Genomic DNA, 13,292 nt, shown 5'->3' with positions numbered 1-13,292 from the left:
ATTAATGGATTTGCATTTATAGAGTGTTCAGTGGGTTTTTTCCAAGCAACAAAATCTTACCGACTGAACATATCAGACACATTTCTCTTATGCTTGAAAATAAGAAAATCCTTGATTTAATTAGAATATATATTAAATTACACTGATGCCAGTGATGTGCGATAAAGAACAGAAAGAAATTGGAGCATTAAAGTCTTCTATGCCCTGTGGCTCTAAGCACACTGGAGTAATTCTGTAAGTCAATTTGTTCTCAGTGTTCTCCCCATGTCTGAATAAATTTTTCTTTGCCCGTCTTCCACAGTCCTAAAGCACATATTTGTAAGGGATTGCCTGTGTGAAGTTATCCACAGGTGTGAATGTGTGAGCAACTGGGTGAATGTGTGAATTCTCTGTGGGGATGTTTCTTCAGGTATTTCATCAGGCTTTGGTTTCTAAAGAACCAAAAAGACCATGAAATCTTGTGGGATTTCAAGATTCACCGAGTCATTTGCTAAAGACTCTGTCAATCTCTGTTTGTGACATCACAGACCCAGCCTCCTGGGGTCCTTGGAACTCCTGAAACTTGGACACTTGAAAGAAGGGAACATGTGGCAAGGGGGAACTCCAATCCAGAAGAACAGGACAGCCTTGCCCTTAAGCTAGGGAACATATCATGCCCTGTATAACCAGGACACACAGTCCCATGAGACAAATAAACAACACGCCATAGGCAGTATATGAACAAATGACTGCTAGGCTGGAAGAGCATTGTTTCCGAAAGTCGAATACTGCCTCTGGCCAGGTGGTGGTTGTCGCTCAGGACCGTTTGCTCAAGTTCCATTTTGGAGAGGCATTCCCGTGCTTAAGGGCAAGGCAGCTCCAAGGCTGTTACTACATGTTGGAGTTTCCTCTCACTGGATGTTCCCACCTTTTAAGTTTCCCTCTTTATTTTAGTTGTTCCTTGGAGTCTGGGGTCTGGGTCTGTGATAACACATGCAGACCAGTTGTACCCTCTGTGACAATCAAATAGAGTCAAATGATTTGTTTTCAAATGATTTGTTGAAATGAGTTGTTTTCTAAAGAATCAAATTGAATTTCATGGCACACTAAATCATTTCATAAAGAATTTAATTGTATCTTTTCATCAGTCTCTGGCATTTCCTAAAGGACTGAACCAAATTATAATGAAGTAAGAGGTTTCAGGATCCCTCTGAATGATTCTTTAAGGAACTGAATTTTCATACAACTCAATTCACTGGATCATTCTGCCTGGAAGTAATCCAAACCATTGGAAAACCGCTGAGGAATTAATGGATTTGAGGAGTCAGAGATATTGAATCCTATTGTAAGGACAAAGATATAGTAAAGCAGAAGTATTTAATCAAACTTGCATGAGGTCCATATGCTAAAACTCCAGTGCATTTCTCTGCTCATGTGATCGAAGTTGTGTGAGTTATTCATACACAGATCATATACAAGTTTCAGTAATCCTGTTATTTCACTCTTGTTTGAGTGTAAGAGACTACAGGCACAAACAGCTTATTATTTTGTCTCATTCTTTAACCCCCTGTTCCCCACCCCCTCAAGTAAATAAGCTGATCACACTGCCCCTACATTCTGAGAGTGGAACAGATTCTTGGAGGACCTAATAATTAAATGTTTCAATGCTGCAGTGAAGCTGAGGCAAATCCCAAATCACTCCCTACACCCTCCATAGGGAAAAGATTAATAAAATATCAGTTTCTGCACTCGCGTATCGTGTTGTTTTTTAAAAATAATGTAGTTACTGTCTGGGTGTGGTATTTATTCATTCATTCATTCATTCATTCATTGTCTGTAACCACATATTCAGTTCAGGGTCACGGTGGGTCCAGAGCCTACCCGGAATCACTGGGCGCAAGGCAGGAACACACCCTGGAGGGGGCACCAGTCCTTCGCAGGGCGACACACACTCAAACATTCACTCACACCTATGGACAATTTTGAGTCGCCAATCCACCTACCAATGTGTGGTCCCTGGAGCTGTGTGACTGCGACACTACCTGCTGCACCACCGCAGGGTAGGGTGCATGGTTGCAGCCTGAGCTCTTCTACTGATTAACGCAGATGAACAGAGCTCTGTTTTATTACAGACCATGGCCATAGATCTGGTTAAAACCATTACTCAGTTCAGGTCTGGACCGAGGTCTGCCAATTTGTTAATGCCCGTAGTACAGAATGGCATGTTATAATACAGAATTGAGCCGCTATTTAGAGAAAGCTGAATCCTGATATAAAAGCTCGGAGACTCATAACCTAATTTAGATTCATATCCTTAATTACGGCTTCTGTGCCCACTGGCTTTTCTAAATAAGCAACTGGCTGTGTAATAAAGCAAGGTTTTCAGAGTAAATTGTGATTGTCCTGGGGATACGGTTACTGTATGTCACAGCTCTTTAGGGCACTGTGTCTTGCAGTGATTCACCAATCCTTCTCTATCGCTCTCTCTCTCTCTCTATAGGCCACACATAACATAGCCCTCTGCACAGCATTGGGGCGCGTGGCTCATATCTCTGAAAAGAAAACGACATCTACATGCAAGTGGCTGGCTAGTGTCCCCATTCCAAAAGAGTGTCAATTTCACGTAGTCCTTTCAGCACGTTGACCTTGCCTCTGTGGCATGAGCTCCTTCTATCAGTATTCACGTCTCAGAGCAGAGGGAAAGGAGGACCGTCAATATTTTTTTTTTCTTTTAAAGGGTGTAAGGGCTTGGATATTAGCATGCACAGTGCTGTCTAAGCTTGAGGTGCATCTGTCACACAAGAGCCAAAGGGGGAAAAAAACAGTAAGAAGAAGGTGTCACTTTCGTCAGATCCAGGTGATCCTGAACAGACCACAAATGCACATGTGCTCACACACACACACAAATAGACAGAGAGAGTGAAAAGAACACCTTCTATACACAGTAAATAAAGACTGGGTTTGCCCCCGGTTATTACTGACAGTAGAGCAGGGTGTATTTCTGCTCTTTTAAAATATGATCACAATCCTGAGTCTCGGCTTGTTGTTTACACCGGTCAGAAAAACTGTTGCCTGTAAATACTATATTATAATAAACGGAAAACTGTTAAACAGCAGGAGACAGACTTGAGTAAATAAACTCTCCAGAAAGTGGTAGTAGTAGTTGTCGTAGTTGTAATTGTAAAGTGTTATTTGTATATTAATTGATAATAGTAGCTGTATTAGTAACAGTAGTAGATTTAGCAGGAGAAATAATAGTAAGAGCCTGGAGGTTGTGGGTTCGATTCCTGCTCCGGGTGACTGTCTGTGAGGAGTGTGGTGTGTTCTCCCTGTGTCTGTGTGGGTTTCCTCTGGGTGACTGTCTGTGAGGAGTTGCTGTGTTCTCCCTGTGTCTGCATGGGTTTCCTCTGGGTGCTCTGGTTTCCTCCCACAGTCCAAAAACACACGTTGGTAGGTGGATTGGCGACTCAAAAAGTGTCCCTAGGTGTGTGTGTGTGTGTGTGTGTTGCCCAGTGAAGGACTGGCGCCCCCTCCAGGCTCTGGACCCACCGCGACCCTGAACTGGATAAGTGGTTACAGATAATGAATGAATGAATGAATAATAGTAAGAGCAATAATGGTAGTATTAATAGGATAAACATTAATATTGTTATTATTATTAGTAGTAGTAGTAATAGTACAAATACTAGTAGCAATAGTATAAACAGTGCAGTAGTGTTAGTACAGTGGTAGTAATATTAGTAATAATAATAAAAGCAATGAGCATTTGTTTTATTAGTAGTAGTTTATTTGTGGCAGTAGGAATTGTATTAGAAGCCATAAGCCAACGGTGGTGTAAAGGTTAGAGCACTAGGCTTGGTACCGAAAGGTTGATCCCCATGACTGGCAGGAACCTCCATAGCTGAATCGAGCAGGGCACCTAAACCCCAAACACTCCCCGGGCGTTGAGGATGTATACCACTGCTCCAGGTGTGTGTCTGTCTGTGTGTGTTATCTGCTCCTGATCCATAATGTGTGTGTTCACTACCACAGTTAGGTTAAATGCAGGTCAGATTTCATTATACAGTTTTACAGTGATCATAAATCATGTCACTTATCCACTATCCACTATACGTAATAGTAATGGCCCCATAAGGAATAGTAGTGGTAATAATAGTAGTATGGTAAAACAGAGTGTCCCCAAACTTCTGCCTGAGCGCGTGCTGGAGCGAGTCCAGGATCAGGCGAGACGCTGGACGGCTCAGCGGACTTGTCTGTGGACGCTGAGGCTCGGCTATAGTCGAGTAATGGGTGTAATGTTGGTATAAAGAAGTGAGCGCATTCACGGCGCTGTGTAAAAGCATGTTTTATCTTCGCGTGTGAGGGTCTGGGGGGTGAATGCTGCAAAGTGAGTTATAACAAGTGATATATGAAGGCGAAGGTCACCCTTCAAAGGCCTAAACATTATCGTGAAATAGCAGCACAATGAAGGTCGTAGGAATAATAGTGGATGAAAGTGCTGAGTTTATCTTTGCGAAGGTAAGCAGGAGGGAGGGGAGGGGGGCGTTGTTCTCTTCAGCATTTTATGCTGTTTTTTGGAGGGGGATCTGATGTTTTATCTCCACCGCAGTGGTGTCAGGGTTAAGAAACAGAGAACACTACTCCTCGGGATTGGCTCATAAAGATAAAGCCCTCCACCTCCCCTATATTCACGCACGGCCATTTTGCAGCGGCTGGGGTCAGTAGATAAATATTACAGCATATGATAAGTAGCCCATTCAACATGGCTCCCCCGAGTAGAGGCCATGCTATGGATCTCTTCCCAAAGGACAGTGTGCCGTTAAAGATTAATGACCATTAAATGAAAGATTTAGCGTCCATCTGAGCCTCGAACAGCCCTGACCACACCATACTCAGAGTCCAGCGAGTGATAGAGCCATCAGCTGGACAAACGTAACCGGAATTCAGCATCAGTCTCTCCTCCTCGTGAAGAAACTGCAACATTTCACACTCTAACAGCCTCCATCATCCCCCATAAACCCTCCGCAGCCGTCAATATCCCGGCCCACTCGCCCTAGCCACAAATCACAGCTGCATGATATGTGGGTCACCACAAACACACTGCCGTCTGCCTCGCGTTAGCCAGACGGGTTTGTGTTTGTTGGTTTTGTTTCTATTCTTAGCCTCGTCTCTGGAGGCTGCAGGTCTGCTCAGCACCTCAGGACTAACGGCACACTTTCCTGATTTTTCCAGGTGAAAAAAAAGATGTTCCACAGGGAACAGAACCAGAGCTTTTCCAGGAGGTTTAGCCCATATTGGAATTCTGATCTTGAACTTCAATTTGTTTGAAAAAGAAAAACATATTGTACAGGGTGGGCCATTTATATGGATACACCTTAATAAAATGGGAATGGTTGGTGATATTAACTTCCTGTTTGTGGCACATTAGTATATGGGAGGGGGGGCCACTTTTGTTTCTTCAGTGGGAAGAGGGTCATGGCCGACTTCAAAATGGCCACCAATTGTTCCAATTAATTTTTTTTAAACCTCCTTTTAATGTTGCTATTTTGGAGATAGGTGTTTTACACTGGAAAGCCACGGTATGCAAATTAAACATAAAAATGTGCATGAAAGCACTTTGTGCAGAGAAAAATAGTAACAAAAACAGTAACAAAATACAATTCAATATCTGTTAACATTCTTATTACACTGTAACAGCAGACTTATAAAAGAGAGGGATAGATGGATGTAAGGATGGACACACGTGACTTAAAACTCACATGAACAACATTGTAATTACATAATAACAACAGACATAAATGGGTGGATTGATGGGCCAAAGGATGGAATGGAGTGAAGTATGGAGGGATAGATGGGCATATGGACAAGTGCACGGACGCATGGATGCATGTTCATGAATATGACTGGATGGATATGCGAGTGAAGCAATTAACACATAGAAAACAGTAATTAGATAGAAGGTCTTCACAATAAAAGCCTGTGACTCCTGACACTACATTTGCCTGCATCTGTAACATGGATAAGAGCATCTGCCAAATGCAAACCCCTATCTCAGTGCAGCATGGCCTCCAATCAGAGCGGTCTAGTGAGCCGACCAATGCACTTACAATTATTAATTAAATTCATGAATAAAGTATTATTTTTTTCTGTCTTTTTTATTATTATTATTTTATTATTTTTTATTATCAATATTACAATTACATTTTTTTAACCGTTAAATCCTGATCAAATATGAATAGGAATGCAAATACAAAGAGGGGCTTTTCAGAGTAGGTAGATAACACACACACACACATATATACACAAAAGGACCTTGGGCTGCATCCTCGCGCATGGCCCAGTTTAGCCTTGACCGAGCATGCAAATTACACCTGAGACGGACGCCCGCGGCATTACGGGAGCAAAGCTGCGGCAGGAGATAGGCAAATCTCCCCCGGGGCGGGGTTAATTGGCAGGAATATCTTGAGAAAGAGGTTTTTTTTCTTCCCCCATCTTCTTCTAGTTCTGCTCAATAAATATTTAAATAAATACTCGTGTAGCCGCTGTTCGAGTCTATTTTTCAAGCGAAACGCTGGCGCTGCAATACAGCTACTTTGTATTTGTTGTCTCTGCACAGGGAAATGGAGGGGAAAAGGGGTCGTGGAGGGGGAAGGGGGTGGTGGGGGTGGCCAGTGGAGGGTTCAGAGGGGAACCCGGCAAAAAAAAAAACTTCGATTCAGCACTGGAGTACACTTCAGGATTCTGTTGAGGAAACAAAAGCTCAGCTCTCAGCTCATCACCTCGTGGCTCTCAGGCCTCAGTCGACTCCCTGAATCACTGATCCACTGCCTCATATCCTCTCAAACTCACAGCCCCATTGAATCACTGATCCACTGATTCACAGCTTCCTTCATTCACCGAATCACTGATCCACTGATTTAAAGCCACACTGAATCACAGCTTCTCTGATTCACTGAATCACTGATTCATTGATATGCAGCCTCACTGATTTTCAGTTTCCCTAATCCAATGAATCACCGCTTCACTGCCTCTCTGACTCACTGAGTAAGAGCCGTAGTGACTCTCACACTCTCTTACTGACTGACTCCCTGCTTCTCTGACTCACTGACTCATCTCATTCTCACTAACCGATTCACTGCCTCATTGATTTACTGAAATACTAATTGCCCTTTTCCCAGCTCAGTGAATCACTGACTCAAATACACAGTGCCTCACAGCATCTTGGGCCCACTGTCACCGAGCCTGGCTGACTTAAAGACACTAACACTAAGAAAAGTTCAAATAAATGGAAAGCCATTTGTCAACACCTGCTCCTCCAGAATTTAGTCTGAAATGTAGGGTGTTCTATCATTTTCACAATCCACTGCTCGGGGATGGGCCTATATAGTCCTCTAGCTCACACTGTTCTGGAGGTTTCCAGTCTATTGGCAATGTTTGCGTGGATGGCGTCTGATGTCAGCAACGTATACACATTAAAGTAGTGGAAGTCACTCATTTCAACAGGTGTGGTGTGTGTGTGTGTGTGTGTGTGTGTGTGTGTATATATATATATTAATTATTGTGTGATTCCTGCGTTATGCAGCACTCTGTAGTTGTGTGTGAAGGGGGATTTCACTTTGGTGGGTGTCTTCCGCCTGTGGGTGGTGGAGTGGCGAACACACACAGATTCAGCAGGAGTTCTGCTCTCTTTACTCAGACTCCCTCATCTCTCCACTCCCCACTGATAGCATTTTTTGTTTCTCTCTCACAGCTGTGTTTACCTCGCTAATACACTGTCCGATTGACTGCCTCCAACAGCCCTCAGGTTGGGAGGAGACGCTGAGCGACTGTGACAGTCAGCCTACCTGCGTTTTCCAAGAACAAGGGCATGTCTCTGCTGATTATATTTTGCAATCATCTCACCAGAGGTACATTTACATTTGCTGTTAAAATAGTCCTACCAGGAGAGCAGATATTTTAAAGTACCGGTTTGTATCTCTTGCTGTGCTGTTAACCCCCTTTCACCTTGTTTTTCAGTGGTCGAGACCCCTACACAGCAGGTATTATTTGGGAGGTGGATCATGGTGTGGGATCTGACACAGAGTTTTTCAACTGGACTGAGAGTAGCCCAACAACCATGTCCAGTGACCCCTGGTGAAGGACTAGAGGACAACTAACAAACTATGCAACAACAAATCAGAGCTACTGTTCCTGACTTTCCACCTACAAGGTGGACCAGCAAGGTAGGTGTGTCTTAGAGAGTGGACAGTGAGTGGACGCAGTGTTGAAGAACTCTAGAGGCCCTGCTGTGCCAGATCCATTCTTACCAATGCAACACACACTAACTGATACACCACCGTCATGTCAGTGAACCCAAACCACTCAAATAATATGTAAGAAGTATGCAGAGCAACAGATCGACATTCCGTAACTGTAGGACGGCAAAGTGTTTCTGTATGGTCAGTGGAGCTGATAGTTTGTAGAAACAAGGACGTCACCTCTCTCACACACCTGCAGCCTGCTACTCATGCTATTGCCTTGGTTAAACACCCATAGATCATAGATTTATTCAAACGCTGACCTTTTTGAAGCCGATCCAGAGTCCCCCCATCCCCCAGCGCCAGATGTCGATTCATGCACTCCACTTATCCTCCACGTTTTACTGTAAACTGCATGTAATTGCAGGGCTTTGCTTCTCCGCGGGGCATGAGAGAACTGAACACTAAGAGCTGGAAGATGAAGTGCAGCAGGTATCAGTGGTAGTCAGTTGGTGCTTATGGTCACTCTGGATGGACACTGTGTATATGTTTTATTCTGAAAGAGAATTTCAGCTATCGCCAAAAGAAAATAAAATGAACTGAGATTTCATAGCTTCACTCCACTGAATATAAAAGGCATATATGAATAATATGAATGAGCAGAATACAATATACACCGAATGATCCCTGCATTAGGAACCCATACCTTGTATCTGCATTCATTAATAAATTACATCAGCTCCACTGACCATACAGGAGCACTTTGTAGTTCTACAATTGCATACATTCTCATCCCCATTTCACCCTGCTCTTCAATGACCCCCCCCCCCCACACACACACTGTCAGAAAAACTGTCACTGTGGTGCTACCCTCAAGCGTACATTTCAATAATATTTAATTAGGGAAACTAATTATACAATTTGTAGATTTTTAAATTGTGTTGGTTTCATGTTTCATTTCATGTCCAGGAAAACTTACAAACATTCACCTCTCCTTCTGGAATTAACTGATGCAATGAGAATGTAATGTACCTTTATGGAACACAACTGGACTTTTAACAACTGTATTTTACACTGTTTGTAACTTTAGGACCAATTATGAACCACTGAACAGGTTTGATGAGGGTGGTGGATCATTCTCAGCGCGGCAGTGAAACTGATGTCATGGTGGTGTTGTGCTGGTACGGTTGGATCAGACACAGCAGTGCTCCTTGAGTTTTTAAAGCCCTCAGTGTCACTGCTGGACTGCGATTAGTCCACCAGCCAAAAATATCCAGCATCCTGTGGGCAACATCCAGCTTCCTCTGGAAAGATGGTACTCTATCCAATAGATTAAGGATGAGTTTGAGTGGTGTTTGGGATTCAAATCTGATCGTCCAGTCCTTGTTTCCGATTTCCAAATCCTTGAATTCTCACAGCAATGTTGCAGCATCCAGTGTTAAGAAAAAGAGTAGAGGCTCTTATTACGCCATTAAGGGCATTGTATTGATAGAAGGGAAGCTGGTCTCCACAAAGAGAAGGACACATTTAAGCAGGTAATGGTGCAACAATCATGGCTGTTCTACAGAAACATAGAACATTGTCACCATCTAAACATGAACAGATTAGTGGTCTATCCTTGTAGCACAGCTCCACAAACTTCTAACAGCAGTGCCAAGGCACTCTGAGCCTGTGTGTGGTGGCCCATCACCTTCCCTTAAGACCCCTTATGTTGTTTGTCTTGATAGAGCAGGCAGGAAGTATGTTCAGCAGTAACTGATTGTAAATGAGTTTAGCTCCTGCTGATTCCCCCGCAAAGCTTTATTGCAGTCCTAATCAGATCCACCCAATTCCTCCATTCAGGAGCTCCTAAAGGCTCCATCAGCTCAGTAAGGTGTGTTACATCCGGAGTGGATGAAACCATGCTCTTAAAATGGGTCTAATGGGACCCTGAAGAGGTCCACTTCTTTCAGCTTTATCCTTGTGTTTTGAGTAGGTTTGGAGTAATTCGGAGACTCTCCGGGCGCTAACGACGGTTTGAAAGCAATGGCGTGCAGAATTAAAAACTGCTCATTGTAAAGAACTGTTGTCAAATGTTGCAAATAAGGCCTTTCTTAATGAAAACAACTTCACCCAACTGAGCTGGAGACAGGGCAGGTGAACTCACAGATGCCAGATATTCCCTGTCACTCCCTGTCATTCCCTAGGAGTGGTGTTGGAGGAGGTTTTTGGGCGTGAAACTTTATCATTACACAATTTATTATATACAACCACCTTCCACAAAGAAATATTCCATGTTTGGCTCTGACCGTGATATGTTTATGTAGGTCAGTGGTACTCAGCGGGTGGGCTGTGTTCCATTCCTACAACAAAACATCAGAGAGGGGAAAAGCTCACCCTAAACAACATCTTCGTTTGTCTGTAACCGTCCAATCACAGGGCTTCTAAAGCCCTTGTACACATCAAAAGCTGCTTAATGCTACACCCTCATGCAAAAACTACAATGGCATCTTCAAAATTACTCTGTACAAAGAAAAGGAATGTGGACTGTGAAAATCTTTAAGATTCATACTGAAGTATCTCTGGTGTAGGACAGTCTTATAAATCACGTTTCTAAGACGTTTTTATTTACCTTTGTTTATCCTGTTTTTTGTGAATATTCTCCACAATAATTGGTAACTTCATATCTTGGTGGAGGCGTAAATGTATTTCCACTGAGACATGAGCAACACCATTGACATTCAGTGAGTTGGAGGAGAAGGCAAACTACCCAGATCTGTCACATCAGCTGCCCGATGGTAGTTGGCCCACTAAGAGTAAGACCACTCGTGCTCTATTGGACTCCACTTCAGGCAGGTCTAAGTCCATCTCCAGGTGATAAAGCTAATGTGTAGACCCCTATTGATAACTAATGTTTCTATAGCAGCACAATGGTGTGTTCTGTTGTGGATAAAGACACTTTTCACTCTGTTCAACATTCCTTTATTAATGTGACATTGAATGCACAATGCAACAGTGAGGTGTTAAATCAAAATGTTACAAAAACCAGGATCCTAGTCCCATAAGACCCATACATTTAACCCAACCAAAACGTTACTGAACATGGAGGGGGGAGGGGGGTGATGTTAGTTACACTAATTGGTTAGTACCTACTTCATTATACACAATTACAAGTAATCAGTCGTCGACGTAATGGTCATAAATCTGGGCGTGGACGATAAGGCAAATAAATAAACACTGCAGAAATCGACTAAGATGGGATCATTTATTACTAAATGTTTTGGAACTGACACTAAAACACTAAATAGCTCTAGACGCTTGGATGAGAACACTAACTGCTAATTTTGTTATATAAGCCAAACGTCTGTTAGCATTGTCCTGAGTGCTGTTGTCTTGAAATCCTAGCTATAAATACGAGGGGTTGAAACACTAATGATGTCCGAAAAAAAAAAATAAAAAATAAAAAAAAATATATATATATATATATATATATATATTTTATTTAATGTAATACAAAATGCTAATGATACCAGGGATGTCTTCAATCAATGAGCGATTGGCAATGATTGTATACCGTCGTATCGCCCACCTCTAAATGACTCTGGCCCATACTTCAGGCTGTATACAATCTTAAAAACATACTACAAGACAACTTAGCATACCAGGACGTCCTAAGAGACTGTGATACATTCTCAGTATTGCCGCATGTGCGAGAAATATTACAATAACAGTCCTGAAGTGTGACACGTCTGGCTGCGAGGGTGAGAGAGTGTTATTTCCTCCCTGTTTTATCTCCACTTTTAGCCTCCAACCACTATCATCTCTCAGGTCTACATGGAACAGCACCACTGTGTTTGCATGGCTCAGTAGCATCTTTAATGGAGGTTACTGCTGAAAAAAGGAGCTCAGGGCATAACTATCCGAAAAGCATTATCAAAAATTGAAGTCCTACAGAAAAAATATTACAAACAAAAAATATTTTAAAAACATATTTTTCCCTTTTGCACCAGAGCAGACAGTGTGGCCAAACCCTGTGTAGAAACACTTTAAAATCTCCATAGATATCTCCTTATGAATGCCCTTCATGTTGTTGGATAAGCAGGATAAACAATGTCTGGGCATATAGAGTACATTTCCCATTGGAAGTGCCATTGTGCCATGAATCCTGTGCTGAAACGTTGATTCTACCTAATTAATTAATAGTGTTGGCATCAGATGTGATGGAAATTACTGGACGTTTCCATATTCCATTAGATATTTCTGATTACACCTCTAACCCAATCTAAGTGTAAAGCACATGTCTCAGTGCTGAAGACTTCTGAAATATATAGGCTTTAAACTGAAGTCGAATATAGTTTAATATAGACGCATGTTTTTAATAATAGTGTACAACCCACAAGGTCATTCGCATCATCAAAGTGCCACGCCATGCCGTTATTTTCTTGTTTTCTTTCCTTTATGTTGTCCCTTGTTGCTGGAAAGAAAGTGCCATTCGCTAATTAGTGCCATCTTCTAACACTGTTACAGATTACAGCGACTATTATAAAGGACACTTTATAAAAGGCCTTAATGAAAAGTAAATTATTCCAAAAGGAGTTGGATAATGGCTGTTAATATTAACATTTTAGACGTCATCTAATAATTCTATTAACTTTTTTAACAGGAGGCAAAAACACTGTATGTTTAATGCATAAGGTTGCTGTCCAAAGAAAACACATGTATCTCCATTTTTGTCGATTTTTAGTTTACTAAATCATTGAACAGAGCAGTTGTCCTTCACATTGGGTGAAAAATTCATGGTGAATGGACCAATAGAAATGCTCCATCTGTTTACATTGATTTACATGAAAAATAGTTTTTTTTATTCCTTTTCTACTATTTTTGTAACCATTTTTGGAGATGCATGTTTTTCAGTGGACAGCGACAATATTAAAGTAAAAATGGGTTTTTACTGCTCCATTCATTGTGAATTGTTTTTAACACAATGAAAAGAACAGGATGAAGAAAAGTAAAAGTTAATAACACAAAAAGGACATGCTTGTTTTTTTGATCATTTTGATTTTTTTTGCCCATGACTACATTTATAATTACGCAATA

At 41.9% G+C, this 13,292-nt stretch overlaps 1 long non-coding RNA gene across 1 annotated transcript in view; it reads left to right on the top strand.

Moving 5' to 3' along the window:
• The window catches only part of LOC136696298 (uncharacterized), a 72,575-nt gene that overhangs the window by 41,204 nt on the left and 18,079 nt on the right, over positions 1-13,292 (top strand). The window contains exons 2-3 of the long non-coding RNA XR_010802598.1: positions 7,730-7,886; positions 7,996-8,201. This is a non-coding gene — a long non-coding RNA (uncharacterized lncRNA). The remainder of the gene's footprint in view (positions 1-7,729; positions 7,887-7,995; positions 8,202-13,292) is intronic.

The sequence above is a fragment of the Hoplias malabaricus genome, chromosome 5, assembly GCF_029633855.1.
Source record: "Hoplias malabaricus isolate fHopMal1 chromosome 5, fHopMal1.hap1, whole genome shotgun sequence".
NCBI lineage: Eukaryota > Metazoa > Chordata > Actinopteri > Characiformes > Erythrinidae > Hoplias > Hoplias malabaricus.
The sequence above is the reverse complement of the archived record's forward strand: the minus strand, read 5'-3'. Positions and strand labels throughout refer to the sequence as shown.